This window comes from Pseudophryne corroboree, chromosome 9 (assembly GCF_028390025.1).
Source record: "Pseudophryne corroboree isolate aPseCor3 chromosome 9, aPseCor3.hap2, whole genome shotgun sequence".
In the NCBI taxonomy this organism is placed as follows: Eukaryota; Metazoa; Chordata; class Amphibia; order Anura; family Myobatrachidae; genus Pseudophryne; species Pseudophryne corroboree.
This window is the reverse complement of record NC_086452.1, coordinates 262,715,378-262,733,577: the sequence shown is the minus strand read 5'-3', so window position 1 is coordinate 262,733,577 and position 18,200 is coordinate 262,715,378. Positions and strand designations below refer to the sequence as shown.

At 50.3% G+C, this 18,200-nt stretch overlaps 1 protein-coding gene across 3 annotated transcripts in view; it reads left to right on the top strand.

Moving 5' to 3' along the window:
* The window catches only part of HSD17B7 (hydroxysteroid 17-beta dehydrogenase 7), a 224,339-nt gene that overhangs the window by 195,573 nt on the left and 10,566 nt on the right, over positions 1-18,200 (top strand). The window lies entirely within an intron of this gene.

The following is an 18,200-nucleotide window of genomic DNA, read 5'->3' as shown; positions in this document are numbered from 1 at the left end:
TCCTGGAAGGCGCTGCGGTGCGGCGCTGGGAGGGGCGCCTTGGGCCAGCTCCGGACCCTACACTGACCACAACAAGCCTGTCGGGGTCTGTGGATCCAGGCCAGCACAAAATCATCCAGCCAGTATAATATTTCCAAGAGCGGGAAGACAGCGCCATTGAGGGGGCGGAGCTTCTCCTCAGAGCAGACCCAGCAGCATTCAGTGCCATTTTCTCAGACGTCCTAGAGGATGCTGGGACTCCGTAAGGACCATGGGGGACAGACGGGCTCCGCAGGAGACATGGGCACCCTAAGAAAGACTTTAGGCTCTGGGTGTGCACTGGCTCCTCCCTCTATGCCCCTCCTCCAGACCTCAGTTTGATACTGTGCCCAGAGGAGATGGGTGCACTGCAGGGAGCTCTCCTGCGTTTCCTGTAAGAAAGTATTTTGGTTAGGTTTTTTATTTTCAGGGAGCCTGCTGGCAACAGACTCCCTGCATCGAGGGACTGAGGAGAGAGAAACAGCCCTACTTCTCTGAGTTTCAAGGTCCTGTTTCTTAGGCTACTGGACACCATTAGCTCCAGAGGGATTGGTACGCAGGTTTCATCCTCGCCGTCCGTCCCAGAGCCGCGCCGCCGTCCTCCTCGCAGAGCCAGAAGATAGAAACCGGGTGAGTATGAGAAGAAAGAAGACTTCAAAGGCGGCAGAAGACGTCTGATCTTCAAAGAGGTAACGCACAGCGGTGAAGCTGTGCGCCATTGCTCCCGTTCACCTCACACACTCCGGTCACTGTAAGGGTGCAGGACGCAGGGGGGGCGCCCTGGGCAGCAGTATAAACCTCTCCTATGGCAAAAGCATATATATACATGTACAGCTGAGCACTGTACATGTATATAAAGAGAGCCCGCCATGTTTTGATAGATTTTGAGCGGGACAGAAGCCCGCCGCCGAGGGGGCGGGGCTTCTTCCTCAGCACTCACCAGCGCCATTTTCTCCACAGAACAGCGCTGAGAGGAAGCTCCCCGGACTCTCCCCTGCTTACTGACGGTGACAGTGGGTTTTTCAAGAGGGGGGGCACATAGTTGGCGTGTATAAAGTTATAACAGCGCTACTGGGTAAAACATTCTGTGTTTTTTCCTGGGTCATATAGCGCTGGGGTGTGTGCTGGCATACTCTCTCTCTGTCTCTCCAAAGGGCCTGGTGGGGAAAAAGAAAAGAGCTTCCCTGTGTGTGTGTGGGGTGTGTCGGTACGCGTGTGTCGACATGTATGAGGTTGAAGGCTCACCTAAGGAGGAGGGGGAGTGTATGAATGCAAGGTCTCCTGACTGGATGGATATGTGGAATGTCTAAAGTGCTAATGTGAATTTATTGCACAAAAGATTAGACAAAGCTGAGGCTAGGGAACAGTCAGGAAGTCAAATCATGCCTGTCCCAATGTCGACGAGTCCTTCGGGGTCTCAGAAGCGCACACTATTCCAAATAGTTGACACAGATACCGATTCAGACTCCAGTGTCGACTACGATGATGCAAAATTACAGCCAAAAGTGGCTAAGGGTATTCGATATATGATTATTGCAATAAAAGAGGTTTTGCATATCACAGAGGAACCCCCTGTCCCTGACACGAGGGTACACATGTATAAAGAGAAAAAGCCTGAAGTCACCTTTCCATCCTCGTATGAGCTGAACGAATTATGCGAAAAGGCTTGGGAAACCCCAGACAAGAGACTGCAGGTTCCCAAAAGGATTCTTACGGCGTATCCTTTCCCGCAAAAGGATAGGATACGATCGGAATCCTCTCCTAAGGTGGACAAGGTATTGACACGCTTATCAAAAAAGATAGCGCTGCCATCCCAAGATACGGCTATCCTCAAGGATGCTGCTGATCGCATGCAGGAGGTTACCATGAAGTCCATTTACACACATTCTGGTACAATACTTAGACCGGCAATGGCGTCGGCCTGGGTTTGTAGTGCTGTGGCTGCATGGACTGATTCCTTATCAGCGGAGATTGAGACCCTAGATAAAGATACCATTTTAATGACCCTAGGGCATATAAAAGATGCTGTATTATATATGAGGGATGCTCAAAGAGATGTTTGTTTACTAAGTTCCAGAATAAACGCTATGTCTGTTTCCGCTAGGCGAGTCTTATGGACCCGACAGTGGACGGGGGATGCCGACTCGAAGAGGCATATGGAGTTTTTGCCTTACAAAGGTGAGGAGTTATTTGGAGAAGGCCTCTCGGACCTCGTCTCCACAGCTACGGCAGGTAAATCGAATTTCTTGCCTTATGTTTCCTCACAGCCTAAGAAAGCGCCTCATTATCAAATGCAGTCCTTTCGTTCGAATAAAAGCAAAAAAGTACGTGGATCGTCCTTTCTTGCCAGAGGTAAGGGCAGGGGAAAAAAGCTGCGCACAGCTAGTTCCCAGGAACAGAAGTCCTCCCCGGCCTCTGCAAAATCCACCGCATGACGCTGGGGCTCCCCTGAGGGAGTCCGCTCCAGTGGGGGCACGTCTTCGACTTTTCAGCCACATCTGGGTTATCTCACAGGTGGATCCCTGGGAGATAGAAATTGTTTCTCAGGGATACAAGCTGGAATTCGAAGAGGTCCCCCCTCGCCGGTTTTTCAAATTGGCTCTGCCAGCTTCTCCCTCAGAGAGGGAGTTAGTGTTAAATGCAATTCAAAAATGGTATCTTCAACAGGTGGTGGTCAAGGTTCCCCTACTGCAACAGGGGAGGGGATATTACTCAACCCTGTTTGTGGTCCCGAAACCGGACGGTTCGGTCAGACCCATTTTGAATTTAAAATCCCTGAACCTATACTTGAAAAAGTTCAAGTTCAAGATGGAGTCGCTCAGAGCGGTCATCGCCAGCCTGGAAGGGGGAGATTTTATGGTTTCCCTAGACATAAAGGATGCGTACCTTCATGTTCCAATATTTCCACCTCATCAGGCGTTCCTGAGATTTGCTGTACAGGATTGGCATTACCAATTTCAGACGTTGCCGTTTGGGCTTTCCACGGCCCCGAGGATTTTCACCAAGGTACTGGTGGAAATGATGGTGCTCCTGCGCAAGCGAGGTGTCACAATTATCCCATACTTGGACGATCTCCTCATAAAAGCGAGATCTCGGGAGAAGTTACTGGACAGCGTGTCACTTTCATTGAAGGTGTTACAGCAACACGGCTGGATTCTCAATATCCCGAAGTCGCAGCTGGTTCCTACGACGCGTCTGACCTTCTTGGGCTTGATTCTGGACACAGACCAGAAAAGGGTTTTTCTTCCGACGGAAAAAGCTCAGGAACTCATGACTCTGGTCAGGAACCTATTGAAGCCAAAACAGGTGTCAGTGCATCACTGCACTCGAGTCCTGGGGAAAATGGTGGCTTCATACGAAGCCATTCCCTTCGGCAGGTTCCATGCGAGAACCTTCCAATGGGACCTGCTGGACAAGTGGTCCGGGTATCATCTACATATGCATTGGCGGATCACCCTGTCCCCCAGAGCCAGGGTATCTCTCCTGTGGTGGCTGCAGAGTGCTCACCTCCTAGAGGGCCGCAGGTTCAGCATTCAGGACTGGATCCTGGTGACCACGGACGCAAGCCTTTGGTTGGGGAGCAGTCACACAGGGAAGAAATTTCCAAGGTCTTTGGTCAAGTCTAGAGACCTGTCTCCACATCAACATCCTGGAGTTGAGGGCCATATATAACGCCCTACGTCAAGCGGAGGCATTACTTCGCGACAAACCAGTTCTGATTCAGTCAGACAATGTCACCGCAGTGGATCATGTAAACTGTCAAGGCGGCACAAGGAGCAGGGTGGCAATGGCGGAAGCCACCAGGATTCTTTGCTGGGCGGAGAATCATGTCAGCGCACTGTCAGCAGTGTTCATTCCGCAATTGGGAAGCAAACTTCCTCAGCAGACACGATCTGCATCCGGGAGAGTGGGGGCTTCATCAGGAAGTCTTCGAGCAGATCGCAAGTCGGTGGGGACTGCCCCAAATAGACATGATGGCGTCCCGTCTCAACAAAAAGCTAAAAAGGTATTGCGCCAGGTCAAGAGATCCTCAGGCGGTAGCTGTGGACGCCGTGGGTGTACCGGTCGATCTGTGTATTTCCTCCTCTTCCTCTCATACCCAAGGTGTTGAGAATAATAAGACAAAGAGGAGTGAGAACAATCCTCATTGTTCCAGATTGGCCACGAAGGACCTGGTATCCGGAGCTGCAGGAGTTGCTCACAGAAGATCCGTGGCCTCTTCTTCTAAGACAGGACCTGCTGCAACAGGGGCCCTGTCTGTTCCAGGACTTACCGCGGCTGCGTTTGACGGCATGGCGGTTGAACGCCGGATCCTAGCGAAAAAAGGTATTCCGGATGAGGTCATTCCTACACTAATAAAGGCTAGGACGGACGTGACATCAAAACATTATCACCGAATATGGCGAAAATATGTTTCTTGGTGTGAGGCCAGGAATGCTCCTACGGAAGAATTCCAGCTGGGCCGTCTCCTTCACTTCCTGCAAACTGGAGTGAATTTGGGCCTAAAATTAGGCTCCATTAAGGTTCAGATTTCGGCCCTATCCATTTTCTTTCAGAAGGAATTGGCCTCTCTTCCTGAAATACAGACGTTTGTGAAGGGAGTACTGCATATTCAGCCTCCTTTTGTACCTCCGGTGGCACCTTGGGACCTTAACTTGGTGTTAAGTTTCCTTAAGTCACATTGGTTTGTGTCACACCGCCGCGGCCGCCGCGCTTACCCCTCCGGGTGCGCTGGGTCTCCTGGCGGCCGTCCCCGCTGGTGGTCTCGGTGTCCCGTTGGCGCTGGTCCCGGCAGTCATTCAGGGTGTGGACGCCGCGGGTACGCCCGGCGTCCACGGAGGATGAGTGGGCGGGTGACATCATCGGCGCTCCCCGCCAATCAGACGGAGGCAGGAAGTTCAAATTCATACGCCAGGCAGAGCTCCGGCGCCTGAGTATCATCTCTTTCTTTGATTAAGAGAACTCCAGTGCTCCAGGGTTCTAAGAGTCTCCTACTTCTACCAAACGAGCCTCTGTGCTTCCAGCATTCTGTGCTTCCAGCATCCTGTGCTTCCAGTATCCTGTGCTTCCAGCATCCTTGTGCGCTTCAGCAACGCTCACAATCATTGGTCACCGTGTGCTTCAGCAACGCTCACAATCATTGGTCACCATGTGCTACAGCAACGCTCACAATCATCGGTCACCGTGTGCTACAGCAACGCTCACAATTCCTTTGTCACCGTGTGCTTCAGCAACGCTCACGAACATTTGTTACCAAGTGCTTCAGCAATACTCACAATCAATTGTCACAGTGTTCTTCAACATCATTCACAAATCCTCTAAATCACTGTGCTTTCAGCGTCATCCTTAAATCCCTGTCTCTGTGCTTATCAGCCTCAACCCCAGTGCTCCTCAGCATCACTCACAGTGATTCTTCAGCGTCTCTCACAGTATTCACCAGCACCGTTCTCAAGTCCTTGTCTTTCAGGTTGCTTCCAGTATCCGTCAGGAACCTTGCCTGCCGCTAAATCCTGCATGAAGAAAACCTACATTCGGCCATCTCTACTTCGGCCCAGCTGTGGTTCCCCTTCCCGGTCACCGGAAGAACCCCCGAGTTCACAACACTCTCAACCCAGGTCAGTGATAGTATACTCAGGCCCCATGGACCCGGGGGATCGGAACACAGAGTCGAGCGCCATCCAAAATTTGGCTTCCCGAGTTCAGAGTCAGGAGGCGACACAGGGCCATGTGATGCAGTATCTCCAGGAATTGTCCGGTCGATTGGATCAAATTCAAGCATCCTTAGCTTCAGTAATTCCGGTTCCAGTTCCCGTAACCGCTCCAGTTGCCGTTTCCAGTAATGTCCAACCTCGGCCGGTACCAGGTCACGCCTTCAGCTTCCTACTCCTTCCCGCTATAATGGGAATCCAAAGAATTGCCGTGGTTTTTTAAACCAGTGCGAAGTGCACTTCGAGCTTCTCTCACATAATTTCCCCACGGATCGGTCTAAGGTGGCGTATATTATTTCCCTGCTCGAAGGGTCAGCGTTGGATTGGGTGTCTCCGCTATGGGAACGATCTGATCCATTGGTTTCCAACTACGCCGACTTCATTACGTCCTTTCAAAGAATCTTCGATGAGCCTGGCTGGATGACCACTGCTTCTTCCGACTTTCTCCGTGTCCGTCAGGGTTCCCGCTCCGTGGGTCAGTACGTGGTTCATTTCCAGACCATTGCCTCTGAACTTCGCTGGAATAATGACGCCCTGAGGGCTGCTTTCTGGAACGGTCTCTCCGACCGTCTGAAAGATGAGTTGGTCACTAGGGATCTGCCGGATCCATTAGAAGAGTTGATCTCCCTCTGCGTCAAGGTGGATCTCCGGATGCAGGAGCGTGGAGGAGATCGTAGTCGTTCCAGATTCCGGCATCCTCCTCCTAGGCCAGCGGCTGTACCAAGTCCGGACGAACCCATGCAAATTAACTGGTCCCGACTGTCTCCGGAGGAACGACAGCGTCGTCGTGAGGGTAAACTCTGTCTTTACTGTGGAGCCGCAGATCATTTCATCAAGTTTTGTTAATCCCGTCCGGGAAATGGGCAGGCCTAGCTTGTTCCGGAGGAGTCAAGTTGGGAGTCACGTCCAAATCTTCTCCGACTTTGGATTGCTTTCTTTCCATGTCTTTGATCTCCAAGTCTGTTGCCAAATCTTTTAATGCCCTGTTGGACTCTGGGGCTGCTGGGAATTTCGTTTCTTTCTCCTGTGTTCAAAGTCTGGATTTAAAGTTGCAGTCTATCAAACGGCCTATTTCATTGACTGCTATCAATGGTACCAAAATATCCAATGGCCTCATTACATGTCACACGGAGCCCGATAGGCTGCAGGTCGGAGCTCTACATCAAGAACATCTGGAGTTCCTAGTGATTCCGGAGATGCCTCACGATCTTGTCCTCGGGTTGCCTTGGCTCAAAACTCATAATCCCCACATCGACTGGAGGTCTTCACAAATTCTGTCTTGGAGTTCATTCTGTCACACTAATTGCCTTACTCCCGTCTGTCCGCTCCGTGCATCTTCTAGGTCGGACTAAGAGCTCATTCCGGAGGCCTATCAGGAGTTCACGGATGTGTTCTCTGAGCAGGCGGCTGATCAGTTACCAACCCATAGACCTTGGGACTGCCCCATTGACCTCATCCCAGGGAAGATGCCGCCTCGGGGTCGTACCTATCCTCTGTCTCTACCTGAGACCCAAGCTATGTCGGACTATATTAAATCCAATCTTCTTAAGGGATTAATTCGCCCCTCTATCTCCCCGGCTGGAGCAGGTTTCTTTTTCGTGAAGAAGAAGGACGGGGGGTTAAGACCATGTATCGATTATCGTGGCCTAAACGATATCACCATCAAAAATAAATACCCCTTGCCGATAATCACGGAGCTATTTGATAGGGTTCGTGGAGCCCACGTTTTTTCGAAGCTCGACTTGAGAGGAGCCTATAATCTTATACGTATCCGACAGGGGGACGAATGGAAGACCGCCTTCAATACCCGAGATGGGCATTACGAATATCTGGTAATGCCGTTCGGCCTTAGCAATGCTCCTGCCGTTTTCCAGGGATTCGTTCACGAAATATTCCGAGACATGTTATACCAAAGTGTAGTGGTGTATTTAGACGACATTCTGATTTTTTCCAAGAATCTTGCAGAACACAGGACACAGGTCAAAGAGGTACTTCTCCGACTACGAAAGAATCGTCTCTACGGCAAGATTTCCAAATGTACTTTTGAGGTATCGTCAGTTCCGTTCCTCGGTTATGTCATCTCGGGTACGGAGCTTCGCATGGATCCGGAAAAACTCACTGCCATTCGCGATTTGACTCAGCCTCTCTCTTTGAAAGCAGTACAAAGGTTTTTGGGCTTTGCAAACTACTACAGGAAATTCATTAGGGGTTTTTCCACCATTGTTGCACCCATTACCGCATTGACCAAAAAAGGTTCCAACCCGAGTTTGTGGTCTTCCGAAGCCGTGGAAGCTTTCACCTGCTTGAAATCAGCTTTTGTGTCAGCTCCGGTACTCCAAGAACCAAATTTCGAAGAACCGTTCTTCCTGGAGGTCGATGCTTCCTCAGTCGGAGTCGGAGCCATTCTTTCCCAGTACTCTTCGGATAAGAAATTGCATCCATGTGGTTTCCATTCTCGTAAGTTCTCGCCTGCTGAACAGAACTACACTATTGGAGATCAGGAACTTTTGGCAATAAAATCTGCCTTGGAAGAATGGAGATACTTATTAGAAGGTGCCAAACATCTGATTACTATTTACACCGATCACAAGAACTTGTTGTACATCAAAACCGCACAATGCTTGAATCCCTTCAAGCCAGATGGGCGCTCTTCTTTACTCGATTCTCTTTTGTTATTAAGTACCGGGCCGGGACTTTCAATACAAAAGCTGATGCTCTGTCTCGTTCTCTAACTGCCTCAGATGAAGAGAATTCCTTTGAGAGGAGTTTAATTTTCAGTCCAATCTCCATTTCCGCTGCTTCCATTTCTCTAAGTCCTCCTCCTGGAAGAATGTCTGTACCAGCTGAATTCCGACCAAGAATACTGCAGTGGGCCCATATCTTCAAGTTCTCTGGTCATCCGGGGGTCCAAAAAATGTTCGAATTCCTGCGGAGGTCTTACTGGTGGAATACCATGAGGAGGGATATACAAGATTATGTTAGTACTTGTCCACAATGCACGCAGCACAAAACCCCTCGTCTGCCTCCTGACGGATTGCTTCGTCCTCTGTCCATTCCTAGGAAACCCTGGACCCATATTTCTATGGACTTCATTACCGAGTTGCCCCACTCCAAAGGTTACAATACCATCTGGGTGATTGTCGACCGTTTTTCGAAGATGGCACACTTCGTTCCGTTGACAAGTCTACCAACGGCTCCCAAACTGGCTCTACTATTTATCCGGGAGCACTTTCGTTTGCATGGCTTACCTCAGGAGGTGGTCTCAGATCGAGGGGTACAGTTCACTGCCAGGTTTTGGAGAGCTCTCTGTTCTGCCTTACAAATTAAACTCAAATTCTTGTCTGCCTATCATCCTCAAACAAATGGACAAACTGAACGGGTCAACCAGGATTTGGAGACTTTTCTCCGCGTTTATCTCTCTCCTTCACAGGACGACTGGGTGGAACTGTTACCCTGGGCAGAGTTTGCCCATAACCATTTGTTTCATTCCTCCACTGGCGAATCTCCGTTCTTCATCAATTATGGGTTCCATCCACGGGTTCCAGAATTACCAATCCTTCCGTCGGAGGAGGTTCCGGCTGTAACTTCCACTTTACAACACTTCAGTCAAATTTGGAGTAGGGTTCATGCTAACCTCAAGAAAATCTCTGTCCGATACAAATTCTTTGCGGACAAGAAACAGCGGGCCGCTCCTCAATACAAGGTTGGCGATAGGGTATGGCTCTCCACCCGCAACCTCCGTCTAAAAGTACCCGCTATGAAATTTGCGCCATCGGTCCTTACCCTGTTTTACAAGTCCTGAATCCTGTGGTCTGCAAATTGGGTTTGCCCCCTCACTTTCGTGTACCAAATTCTTTCCATGTTTCTCTCCATCGTCCTCTCATCCTAAATCGTTTTCATTCAGAGCCTTCTAGTCCAACCTCAGTAGAAACTGAATCTGTAACAGAATTTGAGATCAGAACTATTCTGGACTCTCGTTACTATCATAAGAATCTACAATATTTGGTAGAATGGAAGGGTTATGGACCTGAAGAAAGAAGTTGGATAAAGGCTTCTGAGGTCACTGCTCCTCGACTAATTCGTATCTTTCATTCTAGACACCCAACAAAACCAGGAAAGTGTCCTGGGGCCACTCCTAGAGGAGGGGGTACTGTCACACCGCCGCGGCCGCCGCGCTTACCCCTCCGGGTGCGCTGGGTCTCCTGGCGGCCGTCCCCGCTGGTGGTCTCCGGGTTTCGGTGTCCCGTTGGCGCTGGTCCCGGCGGTCATTCAGAGTGTGGACACCGCGGGTACGCCCGCCGTCCACGGAGGATGAGTGGGCGGGTAACGTCATCGGCGATCCCCGCCAATCAGACGGAGGCGGGAAGTTCAAATTCAGACGCCGGGCAGAGCTCCGGCGCCTGAGTATCATCTCTTTCTTTGATTAAGAGAACTCCAGTGCTCCAGCGTTCTAAGTGTCTCCTACTTCTGCCAAACGAGCTTCTGTGCTTCCAGCATTCTGTGCTTCCAGTATCCTGTGCTTCCAGCATCCTTGTGCTTCAGCAACGCTCACAATCATCGGTCACCGTGTGCTTCAGCAACGCTCACAATCATCGGTCACCGTGTGCTACAGCAACGCTCACAATCATCGGTCACCGTGTGCTTCAGCAACGCTCACGAACATTTGTTACCAAGTGCTTCAGCAATACTCACAATCAATTGTCACAGTGTTCTTCAACATCATTCACAAATCCTCTAAATCACTGTGCTTTCAGCGTCATCCTTAAATCCCTGTCTCTGCTTATCAGCCTCAACCCCAGTGCTCCTCAGCATCACTCACAGTGATTCTTCAGCGTCTCTCACAGTATTCACCAGCACCGTTCTCAAGTCCTTGTCTTTCAGGTTGCTTCCAGTATCCGTCACGAACCTTGCCTGCCGCTAAATCCTGCATGAAGAAAACCTACATTCGGCCATCTCTACTTTGGCCCAGCTGTGGTTCCCCTTCCCGGTCACCGGAAGAACCCCCGAGTTCACAACACTCTCAACCCAGGTCAGTGATAGTTTGAACCACTCAAAACGGTTAAATATCTCACTTGGAAGGTGGTCATGTTGTTAGCCTTAGCTTTGGCTAGGCGAGTTTCGGAATTAGCGGCTTTACTACATAAAAGCCCCTATCTGGTTTTTCATGTGGATAGGGCGGAATTGCGGACTCGTCCTCAATTCCTACCTAAAGTGGTCTCATCCTTTCATATGAACCAGCCTATTGTCGTGCCTGTGGCTACACGTGACTTGGAGTATTCCGAGTCCCTTGATGTGGTCAGGGCTTTGAAGATTTATGTGGCCAGAACGGCTAGGATCCGAAAAACAGAGGCACTGTTTGTCCTGTATGCAGCCAACAAGGTTGGCGGCCCTTCTTCAAAGCAGACTATTGCTCGCTGGATCTGTAACACGATTCAGCGGGCACATTCTACGGCAGGATTGCCGTTACCAAAATCGGTTAAGGCCCATTCCACTAGGAAGGTGGGCTCTTCTTGGGCGGCTGCCCAAGGGGTCTCGGCACTACAGCTGTGCCGAGCTGCTACTTGGTCGGGGTCAAACACCTTTGCAAAGTTCTATAAGTTTGATACCCTGGTTGAGGAGGACCTCCTGTTTGCTCAATCGGTGCTGCAGAGTCATCCGCACTCTCCCGCCCGTTTGGGAGCTTTGGTATAATCCCCATGGTCCTTATGGAGTCCCAGCATCCTCTAGGACGTTAGAGAAAATAAGATTTTAAACCTACCGGTTAATCTTTTTCTCGTAGTCCGTAGAGGATGCTGGGCGCCCGTCCCAAATGCGGACTACTTCTGCAAGGCTTGTATATAGTTATTGCGTACATAAGGATTATGTTATAGTTTCATCGGTGGTGGACCGAGGCTATGTTGGTTTTTCATACTGTTAACTAGATAGCATATTACAAGTTATACGGTGTGATTGGTGTGGCTGGTATGAATCTTGCCCTTGGATTACCTAAAATCCTTTCCTTGTACTGTCCTTCTCCTCTGGGCACAGTTTCTCTAACTGAGGTCTGGAGGAGGGGCATAGAGGGAGGAACCAGTGCACACCCAGAGCCTAAAGTCTTTCTTAGGGTGCCCATGTCCCCCCATGGTCCTTACGGAGTCCCAGCATCCTCTACGGACTACGAGAAAAAGATTTACCGGTAGGTTTAAAATCTTATTTCTCTAACGTCCTAGTGGATGCTGGGGACTCCGAAAGGACCATGGGGAATAGCGGCTCCGCAGGAGACTGGGCACAAAGTAAAAGCTTTAGGACTAGCTGGTGTGCACTGGCTCCTCCCCCTATGACCCTCCTCCAAGCCTCAGTTAGATTTTGTGCCCGAACGAGAAGGGTGCAATCTAGGTGGCTCTCCTGAGCTGCTTAGAGGAAAAGTTTAAATAGGTTTTTTATTTTCAGTGAGACCTGCTGGCAACAGGCTCACTGCATCGAGGGACTTAGGGGAGAGAAACGAACTCACCTGCGTGCAGAGTGGATTGGGTTTCTTAGGCTACTGGACATTAGCTCCAGAGGGACGATCACAGGCCCAGCCATGGATGGGTCCCGGAGCCGCGCCGCCGGCCCCCTTACAGATGCTGAAGCAAGAAGAGGTCCATAAATCGGCGGCAGAAGACTTTCCTGTCTTCATAAGGTAGCGCACAGCACTGCAGCTGTGCGCCATTGCTCTCAGCACACTTCACACTCCGGTCACTGAGGGTGCAGGACGCTGGGGGGGGGCGTCCTGGGAAGCAATGAATTTACCTTAGTTGGCGAAAAATACATCACATATAGCTCCTGGGCTATGTGGATGTATTTAACCCCTGCCAGTTTTCCAGAAAAAAGCGGGAGAAGAGCCCGCCGTGAAGGGGGCGGGGCCTATCTCCTCAGCACACAGCGCCATTTTTCCCACACAGCTCCGCTGGTAGGAAGGCTCCCAGAATCTCCCCTGCATCCTGCAACTACAGAAACAGGGTAAAAAAGAGAGGGGGGCACTTATTTGGCAAAATAACAGATATAAGCAGCTATAAGGGATAGACACTTATTGTAAGGTTGTCCCTATACATATATAGCGCTCTGGTGTGTGCTGGCAAACTCTCCCTCTGTCTCCCCAAAGGGCTAAGTGGGTCCTGTCCTCTATCAGAGCATTCCCTGTGTGTGTGCTGGGTGTCGGTACGTGTGTGTCGACATGTATGAGGAGGAAAATGATGTGGAGGCGGAGCAATTGCCTATAATGGTGATGTCACCCCCTAGGGAGTCGACACCTGAATGGATGGCCGTAATTAAGGAATTACGTGACAGTGTCGGCACGTTACAGAAAACTGTTGACGACATGAGACAGCCGGCAGCTCAGTTAGTGCCTGTCCAGGCGTCTCAAACACCGTCAGGGGCTATTAAACGCCCATTACCTCAGTGGGTCGACACGGACCCAGACACAGACACTGACTCCAGTGTCGACGGTGAAGAAACAAACGTATTTTCCAGTAGGGCCACACGTTACATGATCACGGCAATGAAGGAGGTTTTGCACATCTCTGATACTGCAAGTACCACAAAAAGGGGTATTATGTGGGGTGTGAAAAAACTACCCGTAGTTTTTCCTGAATCAGATGAATTGAATGAAGTGTGTGATGAAGCGTGGGTTACCCCCGACAGAAAACTGCTAATTTCTAAAAAATTATTGGCACTATATCCCTTCCCACCAGAGGTTAGGGCTCGTTGGGAAACACCCCCTAGGGTGGATAAGGCGCTCACACGCTTATCAAAACAAGTGGCGTTACCGTCTCCAGAAACGGCCGCCCTTAAGGAGCCAGCAGATAGGAGGCTGGAAAATATCCTTAAAAGTATATACACACATACTGGTGTTATACTACGACCAGCAATCGCCTCAGCCTGGATGTGCAGTGCTGGGGTGGCTTGGTCGGATTCCCTGACTGAAAATATTGATACCCTGGACAGGGACAATATATTATTGACTATAGAGCATTTAAAGGATGCATTCCTATATATGCGAGATGCACAGAGAGACATTTGCACTCTGGCATCAAGAGTAAGTGCGATGTCCATTTCTGCCAGAAGAGGATTATGGACGCGACAGTGGTCAGGGGATGCGGATTCCAAACGGCATATGGAAGTATTGCCGTATAAAGGGGAGGAGTTATTTGGGGGCGGTCTATCGGACCTGGTGGCCACGGCAACGGCTGGGAAATCCACCTTTTTACCCCAAGTCACCTCGCAGCAGAAAAAGATACCGCCTTTTCAGGCTCAGTCCTTTCGTCCCCATAAGGGCAAGCGGGCAAAAGGCCACTCATATCTGCCCCGGGGCAGAGGAAGGGGAAAAAGACTACAACAGACAGCTTCTTCCCACGACCAGAAGCCCTCCACCGCTTCTGCCAAGTCCTCAGCATGACGCTGGGGCCTTACAAGCGGACTCAGGCACGGTGGGGGCCCGTCTCAAGAATTTCAGCGCGCAGTGGGCTCACTCGCAAGTGGACCCCTGGATCCTGCAGGTAGTATCTCAGGGGTACAAATTGGAATTCGAGACGTCTCCCCCTCGCCGGTTCTTGAAGTCTGCTTTACCAACGTCTACCCCCGACAGGGAGGCGATATTGGAAGCCATTCACAAGCTGTATTCCCAGCAAGTGATAATCAAGGTACCCCTCCTACAACAGGGAAAGGGGTATTACTCCACGCTGAATGTGGTACCGAAGCCGGACGGCTCGGTGAGACCCATTTTAAATCTGAAAACCTTGAACACTTACATAAAAAGGTTCAAGTTCAAGATGGAGTCACTCAGAGCTGTGATAGCGAACCTGGAAGAAGGGGACTACATGGTGTCTCTGGACATCAAGGATGCTTACCTCCATGTCCCAATTTGCCCTTCTCACCAAGGGTACCTCAGGTTTGTGGTACAGAACTGTCACTATCAGTTTCAGACGCTGCCGTTTGGATTGTCCACGGCACCCCAGGTCTTTACCAAGGTAATGGCCGAAATTATGATTCTTCTTCGAAGAAAAGGCATCTTAATTATCCCTTACTTGGACGATCTCCTGATAAGGGCACGGTCCAGAGAACAGTTAGAGGTCGGAGTAGCACTATCGCAAATAGTACTACGACAGCACGGATGGATTCTAAATATTCCAAAATCGCAGCTGATTCCGACGACACGTCTGCTGTTCCTAGGAATGATTCTGGACACAGTACAGAAAAAGGTGTTTCTCCCGGAAGAGAAAGCCAGGGAGTTATCCGACCTAGTCAGGAAACTCCTAAGACCAGGCCAGGTGTCAGTGCATCAGTGCACAAGGGTCCTGGGAAAGATGGTGGCTTCTTACGAAGCGATTCCATTCGGCAGATTCCACGCAAGAACTTTTCAGTTGGATCTGCTAGACAAATGGTCCGGATCGCATCTTCAAATGCATCAGCGGATAACCCTGTCTCCAAGGACAAGGGTGTCTCTCCTGTGGTGGTTACAGAGTGCTCATCTCCTAGAGGGCCGCAGATTCGGCATTCAGGATTGGGTCCTGGTGACCACGGATGCCAGCCTGAGAGGCTGGGGAGCAGTCACACAGGGAAAAAATTTCCAGGGCTTGTGGTCAAGCATGGAAACGTCACTTCACATAAATATCCTGGAACTAAGGGCCATTTACAATGCCCTAAGTCAGGCAAGGCCTCTGCTTCAGGGTCAGCCAGTATTGATCCAGTCGGACAACATCACGGCAGTCGCCCACGTAAACAGACAGGGCGGCACAAGAAGCAGGAGGGCAATGACGGAAGTGGCAAGGATTCTTCGCTGGGCGGAAAATCATGTGATAGCACGGTCAGCAGTGTTCATTCCGGGAGTGGACAACTGGGAAGCAGACTTCCTCAGCAGACACGACCTGCACCCGGGGGAGAGGGGGCCTTCACCCGTAGGTGTTCGGAAGTCTTCCACATGATTGTAAACCGTTGGGAAAAACCAAAGGTGGACATGATGGCGTCTCGCCTCAACAAAAAACTGGACAGATATTGTTCCAGGTCAAGGGACCCTCAGGCAATAGCTGTGGACGCTCTGGTAACACCGTGGGTGTACCGGTCAGTGTATGTGTTCCCTCCTCTTCCTCTCATACCAAAAGTACTGAGAATCATAAGAAGGAGAGGAGTAAAGACTATACTCGTGGCTCCGGATTGGCCAAGAAGGACTTGGTACCCGGAAATTTAAGAGATGCTCACGGAAGACCCGTGGCCTCTACCTCTAAGACGGGACCTGCTCCAGCAGGGACCATGTCTGTTCCAAGACTTACCGCGGCTGCGTTTGACGGCATGGCGGTTGAACGCCGGATCCTGAAGGAAAAAGGCATTCCGGATGAAGTCATCCCTACCCTGATCAAAGCCAGGAAGGATGTAACCGTACAACATTATCACCGTATTTGGCGTAAATATGTTGCGTGGTGCGAGGCCAGGAAGGCCCCTACGGAGGAATTTCAACTGGGTCGATTCCTGCATTTCCTGCAAACAGGACTGTCTATGGGCTTCAAATTAGGGTCCATTAAGGTTCAAATTTCGGCCCTGTCGATATTCTTCCAAAAAGAACTAGCTTCTGTACCTGAAGTTCAGACGTTTGTCAAGGGAGTACTGCATATACAGCCTCCTTTTGTGCCTCCAGTGGCACCTTGGGATCTCAATGTAGTGTTGGGATTCCTAAAATCACATTGGTTTGAACCACTCACCACTGTGGACTTGAAGTATCTCACTTGGAAAGTGGTAATGCTGTTAGCCCTGGCTTCAGCCAGGCGTGTATCAGAATTGGCGGCTTTATCCTATAAAAGCCCTTACCTAATTTTTCATACGGACAGGGCAGAATTGAGGACTCGTCCTCAATTTCTCCCTAAGGTGGTTTCAGCATTTCACTTAAACCAACCTATCGTGGTGCCTGCGGCTACTAGGGACTTGGAGGATTCCAAGTTGCTGGACGTAGTCAGGGCCCTGAAAATATATGTTTCCAGCACGGCTGGAGTCAGAAAATCTGACTCGCTGTTTATCCTGTATGCACCCAACAAGCTGGGTGCTCCTGCTTCTAAGCAGACGATTGCTCGTTGGATTTGTAGTACAATTCAGCTTGCACATTCTGTGGCAGGCCTGCCACAGCCAAAATCTATAAAAGCCCATTCCACACGGAAAGTGGGCTCATCTTGGGCGGCTGCCCGAGGGGTCTCGGCTTTACAACTTTGCCGCGCAGCTACTTGGTCAGGGGCAAACACGTTTGCTAAATTCTACAAATTTGATACCCTGGCTGAGGAGGACCTGGAGTTCTCTCATTCGGTGCTGCAGAGTCATCCGCACTCTCCCGCCCGTTTGGGAGCTTTGGTATAATCCCCATGGTCCTTTCGGAGTCCCCAGCATTAGAGAAAATAAGAATTTACTTACCGATAATTCTATTTCTCATAGTCCGTAGTGGATGCTGGGCGCCCATCCCAAGTGCGGATTGTCTGCATTACTTGTACATAGTTATTGTTACAAAAATCGGGTTATTGTTGTTGTTGTGAGCCATCTTTTCAGAGGCTCCTTCTGTTATCATGCTGTTAACTGGGTTCAGATCACAAGTTGTACGGTGTGATTGGTGTGGCTGGTAATGAGTCTTACCCGGGATTCAAAATCCTTCCTTATTGTGTACGCTCGTCCGGGCACAGTATCCTAACTGAGGCTTGGAGGAGGGTCATAGGGGGAGGAGCCAGTGCACACCAGCTAGTCCTAAAGCTTTTACTTTGTGCCCAGTCTCCTGTGGAGCCGCTATTCCCCATGGTCCTTTCGGAGTCCCCAGCATCCACTACGGACTATGAGAAATAGAATTATCGGTAAGTAAATTCTTATTTTTCCTGCCGGCAGTTCACTGCCAGTGGATACACAGGTCCCTCCAGAGCGACTCCAGCTATCTGTACGGTACCAGGGGGTTGTAGAAGGGAGGGGAGGCTGTGTGAAGACTGTGTCACCTATTAAGGGACACAGTCAGCGCGGGTTTAGGGTCTCCCTATACTCTAATAGCGCTGTGTGTGGGTTGGCTCCAATCTCTGTGTCTCTCTGCCATTCTTGGGCGGTAAACTCTGTCTGTCCTGTATTTGGTGGGTGTGTGACAACATGTCTAGGGACACTGTTTCATATGCTGCAGAGGATTTGTCTTCCCAGGAAGACTCCATTCCATGTAATCAGGATTGCACTGTTTTAGCACAGATCCCAGCTAGAGAGCCAGAATGGTTAGTCTCTCTGAGGGGGACTATTTCTCAGATTTCTGATAGAGTTGCCAGGACTGAGCATGCCACTCAGGTCCTCCAGTCCTGTATGGTTGTATATTCTGATACTGCCTCCTCTGGGTCCCCTGCGGTACATTCTCACAAACGTGCACTTGCAATTATGCAGGATGATACGGACACCGACTCTGACGCTGCAGACGGTGACAGGGATGTGTTGAGGGGGTCAGCATCACTTGCCAAGGGG